Raw genomic sequence first — 12,372 nt, 5'->3', positions numbered from 1 at the left:
GCCCCCCACCCCTGCCGCCTCCTAAGACAACCAACCATCTCCTCCGATCCGCTCGTCGTTGCCGGCGCAGCCTGAAGACGAGGCAACGAACTTCAAGGTAACCTTACGTACCCTTCTCGTCGTCCTCCTCTTCTTCGCGGCTGAGTTTCTCGGCGCGCCGCCGCTGCCGCTTCCTTCCTTCGTCATGCTACCGTGAACTCCGTAGATCGACCAGGTTTCTCGATCGTGATTTAGAGGACATATTTAACGTGACTTCAAAGTATTTAGATCGCGATCGTGCTGCACGGAATCCATCACCAGACCGCCTCCGCCTCGTCGTTGCCGGCGCAGCCTGAAGATCTCACGGTACTTCGAGGTTGCATTGGGGTTTGCCGAACTGCCATTGTGGGTTAATTAGTTGCATTGGGGGTGTGTGTAGGTTAATTAGTTGTTTCATTACACGCATTGTTTTCTTTAATTTACAACTTGTTTTGATAATGTTTCGAAACGATTAGTGGTGAATTACTTGTGTTTCGTACCACTCATCATCAATTAGCATTTACACGCATATTTTGAAGCCTAGCACGTTTATTAGTATGAACCTGGAGGAACTAGAGTTATCAAGTCTCATGGTTTAACGTGTTGTTAAACGCTGAAAATAACTCAACCCTTTTTGTTTCAAAACTTTCTTCCAGGTACCCAGCGCTACAAGATTTACAATGCCTCCAATTGGAGATCGAGACGCTTTATGGGTTAGAGTCGCTTTCGAGATCGGGTATCTCTCTGTCGTCCTGGGGCGCTACCTTTGTGGGAGCAACTATTCTTCTTTGATGAAAAATGGGATGACATATCTAGAGGCAGGGTTGTTCCAAATCGGATTGTTTTGCTGGTCGCCGAATGCGACGTTCGTAGCTCTTGACTGGTTGGATCCGTCCAATTCACGACCTTGGAGTAGCAGGAGAATCTAATGCAATTAGTATAATGCAATTATTATAAGATTACCGATTTTCCAAGGGATGTATCTCTTATTCATCTTTTTAGAGGGTTGATGAATCTCTCCGTATATGTATAGAGTGAATGAATGCATGAATCCAAGACACATTTTTTTAATAAAGAAGTACGTTTAGAGTGCGTTGCGCGTTTCATGTGGAGATGTTATGCCATTGCTGCTTCGGCGATGCATAATCTTCTTTTTTTGCTTAAACCAATGGAGTGCATACTTGTGATCTTTCCAAGTTTCCATATACATGTATACAGGCAATAATGGACCTTCTTTGGTATAATTTAATCAGTTTTAGCACAACCATATATGATCGGTTAGTTGACCTGAGATCAGCCCTGCCTGCGTGGAAATCTTGCAGCAGAGTCTGAATCTATACACCTGGTTTGAAACTCCCATGCAGCGCAGTAAAAGCTTAGGGCCAAAACCATCCGGTCCTGGCGAGCTGTTCTTGTACATGGACCAAACTGCTGCAGCATCCTAAAGAAATAATGAAGATCATTGATGCTAAATGTCATATGGCCGGAACGGAGCCAATCGCAACCGGCAAGTGCAAGGTGAATTGGACGCGGTCAGCAAGGCAAGTGCAAGGTGAATTGGACGCGGTCAGCAAGGCCTAGGAACAAGGGCACTCACCTGCTTGGGTGTTGGGGGCAGAAGTAGTGTCGTGGGTGGGCGCGCGGGTCGGCATCGGGGGAGCTGACGACAGGGGTGGGCGCGCGGGCTGTCGGAGGAGCCGGCAATGGGGGAGGGTGCGCGGGCTGGCATCGGTGGAGCGGCGTGCGGGTGGCGGGAGGATAGCGACGCAGGTGGGAGGTGCTGGGGGCGTGGGAGGGACCGGAGTCGGGGGAGGGAGTCGGCGGCACGGGAGCAGGCGGCGGGAGGACGACGGCGTGGGCGCAGGAGGCCGGCGGCGTAGGAGGACGGCGACGCGGGTGCGGGAGGTGCCGGTGGCAGGGCGTCAGGAGCACAGCGGCGGCGGGTGAGTGGCGTCGGGCGAGCGGATGAGTAAACATGCAAACTGAAAAATGCTAAGGAATGTGTACATATTAACACGGTTTGCCGAGTATCCGAGATCTGGCACTCGGCAAACCCTAACTTTGCTGAGTGTTGGATCGGGGCACTCGGCAAACCCCGCTTTGCCGAGTGCCACTCGGCAATTACTATAATTATTTTTTCATTTTCCTTCTTTTCCATAACGTGTTTTTATGTACTTTTAAAATATCTTGTCAAATTGACTCAACAGTATATATTTGATTTTTCTACGAATATTATTCCATTATTTTATGCCAGCTCAAATTTAATTTATATCAATTAAAATTTTATAATTGCACTTAATAAATTAAAATCATCAAGCGGATCCAAAAATTACCAAAATTTCACACGAAACAATCTATGATCTCTATTGCGTGTACAAAAAGTTTTGAAGTCAAACCTCAATTTGACCATCACTTTGACTCTAAATCTTACCAAATCCTTCTCAACGCTACGATTCATGCTTCAGTTTGTAAACATCGTACGTGACAAATTATGCGAAACCTTCTCAATTTTTTACCACATATATCAAATTCATGTTTTTTGCTTTTTTAGAATTTAAAAACCAATCGGCCACAGTTCAGATGTTCGATCATTTCCCGAGTAAGGCCTCACACTGGACTCAATAACCTGAATATTATTTTTCTACTTATTTTATTCTATTATTTGAATCACTTACAATTCAAATTTGACTTATACCAAAAAATTTCTAGAAATACAATAAATTAATTAAACATAGCAAACAGATCCAGAAATATATAAAATTTTAACATGGAATACCACATGTTGATGTTGAGAGTAGAAAAAGTTTCAAGGTTAGAAGAGAAAAAAAATAAAATTTGTCGCGTGTCACAGATTTACACTCGGCAAACATAGTAACGGCGGGACACGTGGCGCGTTTTTTGCCGAGTGCCTCCCTTTGCTGAGTGTTTTTTTTGTCTTTTGCCGAGTGCTAAAATTTGGTGAGTGTTTTTTTCCCTCTTTTGCCGAGTGTATTTGTTTGACGAGTGTTTCCACTAACGGACACTCAGCAAACGTACTAACGGATGTCCACGTGGCGGTTCTTTGCCGAGTGCCTTACTTTGCCGAGTGTTTTATTTCTCGTTTGCCGAGTGTTTTTCCCTCTTTTGCTGAGTGTAAATATTTTGCTGAGTGTTTTTTACCAGCACTCGACAAATAGGTTCTTTGCCAAGTGCTTGATATATAGTGCACTCGGCAAACATCCTATTTCCGTAGCGTGAAGACTTCCACCACCTCGCCGGCGGGCTGCCTTGGACCCTTCCAGCGACACCGCGCGCAAGTTCCGGAATCCGGACGCTTCCGGGCTGCCGGTTATAAGAGTCCCTGGGTCCCCCAATTCCAGCCCGGATCGGCCCAGCAGCCCGTCCGAGCATATATATCGCGAGCCCCCCCCCTGCCGCCTCCTAAGACAACCAACAATCTCCTCCGATCCGCTCGTCGTTGCCGGCGCAAGCCTGAAGACGAGGCAACGCACTTCAAGGTAACCTTACGTACCCTTCTTGATCTGTTTTATGAATAGATGCATCTTTACATCAGATCATCCACGGCCTTGGAGTCGTATTAGAATCTAATGCAATCAGTGCAGGCCGATTCTGTATATCTACGTATTCTTAATGCTCTAGAATTTTTTAGAGGGTTGCCGCACATGCCTGACGTCGACAAAGTGCCGGCTCCTCCCGTCGTCCTCCTCTTCCTCGCGGCTGACTTTCTCGGCGTGCCGTCGCCGCCGCCGCCGCCGCCGGTTCCTTCCTTCGTCATGCTACCGTGAACTCCGTAGTAGATCGACCAGGTTTCTCCGTTCGATAAAACATATCCTTGTGTTAGGTTAAGTTGCCTCATCAACGTAAGAGTTTCCGAGTCGGTCCCCTGGAGTTAGACTCAGACAGAGTCCATCCCGGATCGGCCCAGCAGTCATATATTTAGATCGCGATCGTGCTGCCCGGAATCCATCACCAGACCGCCGGCCGCCTCGTAGTTGCCGGCGCAGCCTGAAGATCTTACGGTACTTCCAGGTTGCCTAATTGTGCCTTCGTTGCCTGGGTTGTGATTCTTAACACCAAATCATCAAACAGGCGTGAGCCCTGAATGTATTGTGGTTTGCTGAAGTGCCATTGTGGGTTGATTAGTTGTTTCATTACACGCATGTTTTCTTTAATTAACAACTTGTTTTGATAATGTTTCGAGACGATTAGTGTGAATTACTTGTGCTTCGTAGCACTCGTCAATTAGCATTTACACGCATATTTTGAAGCCTAGCACGTATATATTATATTAGTATAGACCTGAACACTAGTAGAGAATTGGCTTTCCATACGCCCCCTTTTATCCCGGTTTAAAGTTGGCCCGGGACAAAAGGTTCACCAACCGGGACTAAAACTCGGTCACTGGTGGGGGGCTCACCAACCGGAACCTTTTATCCCGATTGCAAAGGCTAATGGGAAAAAAAGACTCTGAGAGGCCTTTTATCCCGGTTTGAAACACCAACCGGGATAAAAGTCCCGGTTGGTGTTTCAAACCGGGATAAAAGGACCCCCAACGAGGTGACTGGAAGGTGACTGGAAGGGGATTAACTCATGGGGAACTCTATTATCCCGGTTGGAAACACCAACCGGGACCCCTTTTATCCCGGTTGGTGTTTCCAACCGGGATACCCCACGAGTTAATACAAAAGGATAGTAACCCCTACATAGTCAGATGTGGTGTGTAGGTGGGATGGCAAGGAAGCTACGCGCGAGGCTGGAGGTTGTGGGTTCGAATCCCACGAACCGCGCACGCGCATATTTCGCGTGAAAAATCGCGTGACTTGTAACTTGCGACTTGCGCGTGTGGGGGGCCTGCCTGGGAGCTCGGGAATTTTTTTTTTGCAGCGTCAGCGCTCTCGACCCTTTTATCCCGGTTGGTATTACCAACCGGGATAAAAGGGGGGTCTTTTGTCCCGGTTGAGTGACCCGGGATAAAAGATCCCCTTTTGTCCCGGTTGGTTTATCCCGGATGCATTTTCGAGATATTTGCACCTTACCAACTGGGATTAAAGCCCAATTCTCTACTAGTGATTCGATGTGACACGTGCTAGAAATAAGTCAGTGGAAGAAAACGCCCCCTTGATGTCCTGGAGCTTCGCGACTACATCATTCATGGCCATCCTCTGCCCAATTGACTCGCTCGAACATGTAAGGCCCATCTCAAATACCGATGCGAGAATGCTGTTACTAGAGCTAGTCGACGAAGATCCCATAGCACTGTCGGTCTGGGGATCAAAGCAAATGCGTCGGATTTCTTAATCTTGCCATAGCCTGGCATCTGCAATGTCTATGAGCCTTGCTGGAAACGCTTGAGAGACCCACTGTCTCAAGCTCAATCCTTCCACAAACATGAGATCCGTAGGCCTCGTCCCGGTAGAGACCTCGAGCAGCATGATTCCGAAGCTGAACACATCGCTCTTCCGTGACGCCTTTCCCATGAACGCAAATTCTGTCATAGAAAGCTTCGAATAACTTAAGGGTAATTTGATATAAGAAAGAAGGACCGCATATGTATTGCAAAAGAAAAAGTGGCTCCAAAATGATGCGATCAACTAATACCTGGCGCCATGTTTCCAATTGTCCCTGGCATACTTACTGAAATCATGGAGCTGTTGTCTCCTAAGAGTAACTTGGCGATGCCGAAGTCCGCCACATGAGCAGTCATCTCTTCATAGCACGTTGCTAGGTTTTAAGTCGCAGTGCAGGACAACCTCATGGTGGCCATGGTGCAGATACTCCATCGCCATCGACACGTCTAGCATGACGCCCAGCCTCGTGAGGAATCCCATGCAAGGCCTGCTTTCATTCTGCAGGTGTTCCTCCAGGCTACCGTTAGGCATATACTGTAGCACAAGTGCTCTGAAATCCATGTTGGAACAAGTGCTAAGTATTCTTATGAGGTTGTGATGCCTGGCCATCCGCAGCGCCTTACATTCAGCATTGAAACTTTGCATGGCCTGCTCGACTTGCATGCTGAACACTTTTATCGCGACAATCTTACCATCATCTAGTTGGCCCTTGAAAACTTTACCAAAACTTCCAACCCCAAGTAGATTTTCCTCGCTGAATGTATCCGTGGCACGGACGATTTCGTAGTAGGAAACTGGCCTATGGCTAATCATACCAGCCATATCAATAGAAGCTTTAACATCTGGCTTCTTTATTCTCTTTCTTCTCAATAGGTATAAGCAAATAGTGATGGCACAAAATGCTATTGTGACAGCAGCAAGTACAAACTTCAGGAAGTTTTGGCAAAAGGTTCGACGAGACTTGTGTGGACACGGTGAAAATCCTAGTTTTGGAGGACCTCCGCATAGCCGAACATTCCCCATCAAGGACTTCAAGATCAGGTTTGAGAAAAAACCACCATTTGGTACCTGACCTTCTAGTTCATTAAAGGAGAGGTTCAGATTAGAAAGGCAGGTGAGGTTTATGAGGTAATTAGGTATAGGACCTGAAAGATTGTTCGAAGAAAGGTCCAATGTTTCTAAATTGTTCAAACTGCGAAATGAATCCAGGATTGAATCCTCCAAGGAGTTGTGCGAAAAATTCAAGTAGGTTAACATCTGAAGGTTGGCAAATGAATTCGGGAGACGACCAACCAATTGGTTATTCGAAAGATCAATCATATTTATTGTTGGCAAGTATCTGGAGCTGCCGACAGTTGCCAAGGCTGGCCAAAAAATCAAGGTTTCCTTCGAGATGATTGTACATAATAGAAAAATACCAAATTTAAAGGGACCTATGGTTTCCAAGTGTAGATGGTACTGGTCCAGTCAGCTGGTTTTTGAATAAATCCAGATACTCCAAATTAGATAGGTTTCCAATGAAGGCTGGAAAGGAACCTGTCAGCTGACTAGACATAAGATGTAGATGGGTGAGTTGTCTCAAATTTCCCAGTTCCAACGGAATCTGTCCACTTAGGTTGCAGCTTCCGAGATCAAGATGTCGGAGCACGGTGAGGTTGCCGAATTCACTGGGGATGCGCCCAACAAGGTTGTTGTTGCCTAAAAGAAGAAAAGTGAGTTGCTGCTGCTGCCGAGCCCTTCTCCGTGCCGAGCCCTTCTCCGCCGGCGACGAAGCCGTGGTAGCCGGAGATGGGACCCCGCGCGCGAGCTCCGGAATCCGGACGCTTCCGGGCCGCCGGTTATAAGAGTCCCTGGGTGCCCCGATTCCAGCCCGGATCGGCCCAGCAGCCCGTCCGAGCATATATATATCGCCCCCCACCCCTGCCGCCTCCTAAGACAACCAACCATCTCCTCCGATCCGCTCGTCGTTGCCGGCGCAGCCTGAAGACGAGGCAACGAACTTCAAGGTAACCTTACGTACCCTTCTCGTCGTCCTCCTCTTCTTCGCGGCTGAGTTTCTCGGCGCGCCGCCGCTGCCGCTTCCTTCCTTCGTCATGCTACCGTGAACTCCGTAGATCGACCAGGTTTCTCGATCGTGATTTAGAGGACATATTTAACGTGACTTCAAAGTATTTAGATCGCGATCGTGCTGCACGGAATCCATCACCAGACCGCCTCCGCCTCGTCGTTGCCGGCGCAGCCTGAAGATCTCACGGTACTTCGAGGTTGCATTGGGGTTTGCCGAACTGCCATTGTGGGTTAATTAGTTGCATTGGGGGTGTGTGTAGGTTAATTAGTTGTTTCATTACACGCATTGTTTTCTTTAATTTACAACTTGTTTTGATAATGTTTCGAAACGATTAGTGTGAATTACTTGTGTTTCGTACCACTTATCATCAATTAGCATTTACACGCATATTTTGAAGCCTAGCACGTGTATTAGTATAAACCTGGAGGAACTAGAGTTATCAAGTCTCATGGTTTAACGTGTTGTTAAACGCTGAAAATAACTCAACCCTTTTTTTTCAAAACTTTCTTCCAGGTACCCAGCGCTACAAGATTTACAATGCCTCCAATTGGAGATCCAGACGCTTCACGGGTTAGAGTCGCCTACGAGATCGGGTATCTCTCTCTTGTCCTGGTGCGCTACCTTTGTGGGAGCAACTATTCTTCTTTGAGGAAAAATGGGATGACATATCTAGAGGCAGGGTTGTTCCACATCGGATTGTTTTGCTGGTCGCCGAATGCGGTATTCCTAGCTTTTGACTGGTTGGATCCGTCCAATTCACGACCTTGGAGTAGCAGGAGAATCTAATGCAATTAGTATAATGCAATTAGTATAGGATTACCGATTTTCCAAGGGATGTATCTCTTATTCATCTTTTTAGAGGGTTGATGAATCTCTCCGTATATGTATAGAGTGAATGAATGCATGAATCCAAGACACATTTTTTTAATAAAGAAGTACGTTTAGAGTGTGTTGCACGTTTCATGTGGAGATGTTATGCCATTGCTGCTTCGGCGATGCATAATCTTCTTTTTTTTGCTTGAACCAATGGAGTGCATACTCGTGATCTTTCCAAGTTTCCATATACATGTATACAGGCAATAATGGACCTTCTTTGGTATAATTTAATCAGTTTTAGCACAACCATATATGATCGGTTAGTTGACCTTCTCGAGATCAGCCCTGTCTGCGTAGAAATCTTGCAGAATCTGTACACCTGGTTTGAAACTCCCATGCAGCGCAGTACAAGCCTAGGGCCAAAACCATCCGGTCCTGGCGAGCTGTTCTTTGTACATGGACCAAACTGCTGCAGCATCCTGAAGAAATAATGAAGACCATTGATGCTAAACGGAAACAATTCCTATGGGCCGAAACGGAGCCAATCACAGGCAACAAGTGCAAGGTGAATTGGACGCGGTCAGCAAGGCCAAAGAACGAGGGCAGACTCGGAGTACTGCACCTCGGAAAGTTTTCCAGAGCTTTACATCTGCGATTGGATTTGGTAGGATTGGATGAATGAAGGGCCGTCTTGGGAGGGACGCGAGATATCTTGATCCTAAGCTGACCGTAAGCTTTTTGCTGCGGCAACCACAATTACAATTGGAGACGGCAAGAAAATATCATTCTCAGACAGCGGCTGGGTACGTGGACAAAGGCACACAGACATGGTGCCGAACCTTTTCGACATCACATCCCCAGAAGAAAGAACAGGACGCTTTATGATGTGATGACGGGCAACACATGGATACGAGATTTAAACTTTCTACATCGAGGGTTCACCCTGGCATATTTTATTGAGTACCATCGATTATGGATCGAGGTCAGCTGACTGCAGCTAAGACCTGGTCTCCCGGACACCATCGCATGGAAGCTCATGGCGGACGGGAAGTCCAGCTCACAGTCGGCCTATCGAGCACAATTCATAGGGTCCACGGTGACTAATTTTGAGAACCTAATTTGGAAAATATGGGTGCCTCCAAAGTGCAAGTGTGATGACCGGTTCCTAATCTTCCGCGTTAACCTTAATCCTAGCTCTTGATCGTAGTCATCTGTTTTGTTTTGCCGCGCTTGAGTGCTCAGCCTTCCGCCCTGTCCCGACCCCTGAGATCCGACCCCTCCCCGCCTCATTTCGATCCCGACCCCGGCTCACCCAGCTCACCGTCGGATCCTTCTAAGTCTTCCTCAAACGTCCGTTCTATCCGCCCGGTGGACCCGCGAGATCTTTTCCCCAGATCCTCCGCGACAGGCGCACTCGAGTTGCATGCCCGCTTCAGAGTCTCCCTGCCGCGTGGCTCGTCTTCTCCGACGCCGCCGCTCAGTTTTGTCTCTGGCTCGCGACCGAATGGATTCTCGCTCCCCCTTCCCCAATGGCGGCGGAAGCCCCTCTGCCACCTTTCTGCAGCGCCTTGCCTCCCGCGCCCATCATCACACCGCCAGATCCCGGCCCCAGAGCCCGATGTCGTCCGTCTTTTCCGTCACTTCGAACACAGTCGCGCCGCCTGGTCTCCGCTACACGACGATTCCTCCATCGCCAACCCCGACCACGGCAGCGACAGCTCCCTTCCCCGCCCTGTCAGAAGCCGCCCGACAATCTGTTGCTCCGCGCTCGCCCGCGCGCCCGCGACTGCCTGTCTTCTCACCTGTGCGCCCTCGATCCTAGCGCCGTTAAACCGGTCGCTTCTATCAAATCTTCCGCACGACGACGCCCGCCTCCGCCAAATCTCAACCACCGGCATACCCGCTCCTGCGCCGCCCTGACGGCAGAACCCAATGACCGCTGGCGTCACCCCCGGAGTCCTGCACCACCGCCCTCTTCGCTCAATCGCCGCCCCGGCAGAGCACTCCATTGCTTCTCCCCGGCCTTCGTGCCGCTCCCCTTCTCTCTCTCCCACGCCGTTTCCTTTCTCCGTTCCAGCAGCTATAAAAGGAATGCACCAGCCGCCGGAGTTTCCCTCCGCTATTGTTGCCTTCAGCCATTCTCTCGCTCCCTGCTCAAGCTCCTAGCGCCACACGTCAAGTTCTTGAGGAACTCTTCTCTCAGCTTCTCCCTCAGTTTTCTCCAAGTCACCCAGCCGCTTGCTCCTCCGTGCTGCGTAAAAGCTTACTTGTGATCTGCAAGAAGCATCGCCGCCGCCGGAGCATTGCCGGTCTTAGCCGTTGTTCAAAGCTTTAGTCCCTCCGCCCAAGTCTGCCTCTTCCCGACCCCAAGACTTCCTTTCAGGAAGAAGGTAAGCTGCCGATCCCAGTCCGCCTCGCCCGACCCCTTCTATCCACCCGACCCCGGTTCCATCTCGCCCGACCCTATCTGTTCCGCCGACCCTTATCCGCCTCGCCCGAGGGCTCGGCTGTGATCTTTTTCTTCAACCCGAGGGTGTATGTGTAAAACTTAGGAACCCTTCAGCGCTTGCATCTGAGGATCCCTAGTATACCACATCCTCCAGTTCAAGGATCAGATCATAAGTTCCTTTCCGACCCTTGCCTCTTGATCTTCACTAGCTCTCTTGAACCTCCCTACCCTCCTGCTCTTTGTCGCGAGTTTCTGGGCTCAGGCGAGCCAGTGTTGCTGTTGAAATAACCGTCTATGCTAACTCTTGCATTGCATTCGTGTAGAGCTGCACCTCGCCGACGGCTTCTACGAGCTACACCCGGCGCCAGAAGACGAAGCTGTAGCCGAGCTCCTGCCCTCTGAAGCCGAAGCCGCCCCAGAAGTCGAGCAGTTCTCTTCCTCTTTGCTCGAAGGCAAGCCCCGGTTGCATGAAAACCCTGCGTGTTTTACCAAACTTGCGCATGCCTTCTGTAACATGCTTGTGCATTTACGTATAGGAGTTGGTTGGAACCCTAGATGCATGACTTAGTTATCCCCATGATCTGAGCACTAGCTGTTGGACCGAGTAGTTGCATTGCTTAACTAGGAGACGGTAAAAGTCGAGTGATTCCCTATCACTCGCGAGTTGCAGGAGTTGCATGTCTACCTTTCCGTTACAACTATAAGGACGATGGACGGGGCAGGGTTTTGGTAACTCTTTGGTGGACGGATGGTCACCCCGTCTGTCTATGAAATCTTGCTAAGGCCCGACAGTGGTGGTGTTCGTGATCAAGTGTTTGAAAGTACTAGCCTCATACTTAGTATGGGATGAGGAAGCCTAGTACCGGATTGAACCTAGACGTGAGCGGTCGCCCCATTGTTCTTGGAACGGAGTTTCCCCTGCTGGTTGTCGCACGTGGTGGCAAGCGTGGTCACAGGACGGCAGAGGCCGGGTCTGTGGAACCTTGCACCAAAGGAAATGGGTCCGACACGGGTTAGGGGATTGATGGGGAAGGCCGACACAGGAAGCGACCTCCAGGTGCGCGGATGTCGTGAGGCTAGGTTCACCATGCATGGTAAAGAACTCGAATCGATTCGTCTGCCTCTCACAGTTTGAGATTGCTTGATCGCTATGTCACTCTGAGTAAATGAGGAATCTGATGATGACATGGTGTTTGTTGATATATCTACACATCTTGTTTGGTTCTATGATTGCTTAGAATAGGTTGCAAAACCTAGACTGGTAAATGAACCTAGAACCGGAGCTAAAACTTGAAAATAGAGTTTTACTTAGTGCTTTTGGCAAACAAACCCCCCTCAGCCAAAGCCCTGCATGTCTAGAAGGAGGAGTAGTTTTACTCCTATCGGTTAAGTCTTGTTGAGCTTAGTAGCTCAGCCTTGTTGTGGCTTCCTTTTTCAGGTGAAGTTGCTGCCTCTGAGCCTCCTCCTGTTAGCACTTGGCCGCCCCAACTCCCTCCGGGTTGGACGGTCGAGTGGGATCCCTCCTCGGACGGCGAGGAGAGGGATCAGTGACGTCCCAATTGGCCTCACCAGGGATGTCCGACCCCGACGAATTGCTTCCGCTAGTGGTTTACCCTCTGTTGTTTTCTGGACCTTGTAAAACTCTGATGTTCTTTTCGCGACTAAATCAAATG

At 49.1% G+C, this 12,372-nt stretch overlaps 1 long non-coding RNA gene across 1 annotated transcript; it reads left to right on the top strand.

Moving 5' to 3' along the window:
* The first annotated feature begins 36 nt into the window (after nt 1-36).
* LOC140221325 (uncharacterized) lies at nt 37-992 on the top strand. Its single transcript, XR_011897092.1, has 2 exons — nt 37-97; nt 675-992. It is a non-coding gene; the product is annotated as an uncharacterized lncRNA (long non-coding RNA).
* The last annotated feature ends 11,380 nt before the right edge of the window (nt 993-12,372 follow it).

This window comes from Setaria viridis, chromosome 9 (genome assembly GCF_005286985.2).
Source record: "Setaria viridis chromosome 9, Setaria_viridis_v4.0, whole genome shotgun sequence".
Taxonomy (NCBI): Eukaryota; Viridiplantae; Streptophyta; class Magnoliopsida; order Poales; family Poaceae; genus Setaria; species Setaria viridis.
Note: the sequence above shows the minus strand (reverse complement) of the source record. Positions and strands in the feature narration are given on the sequence as shown.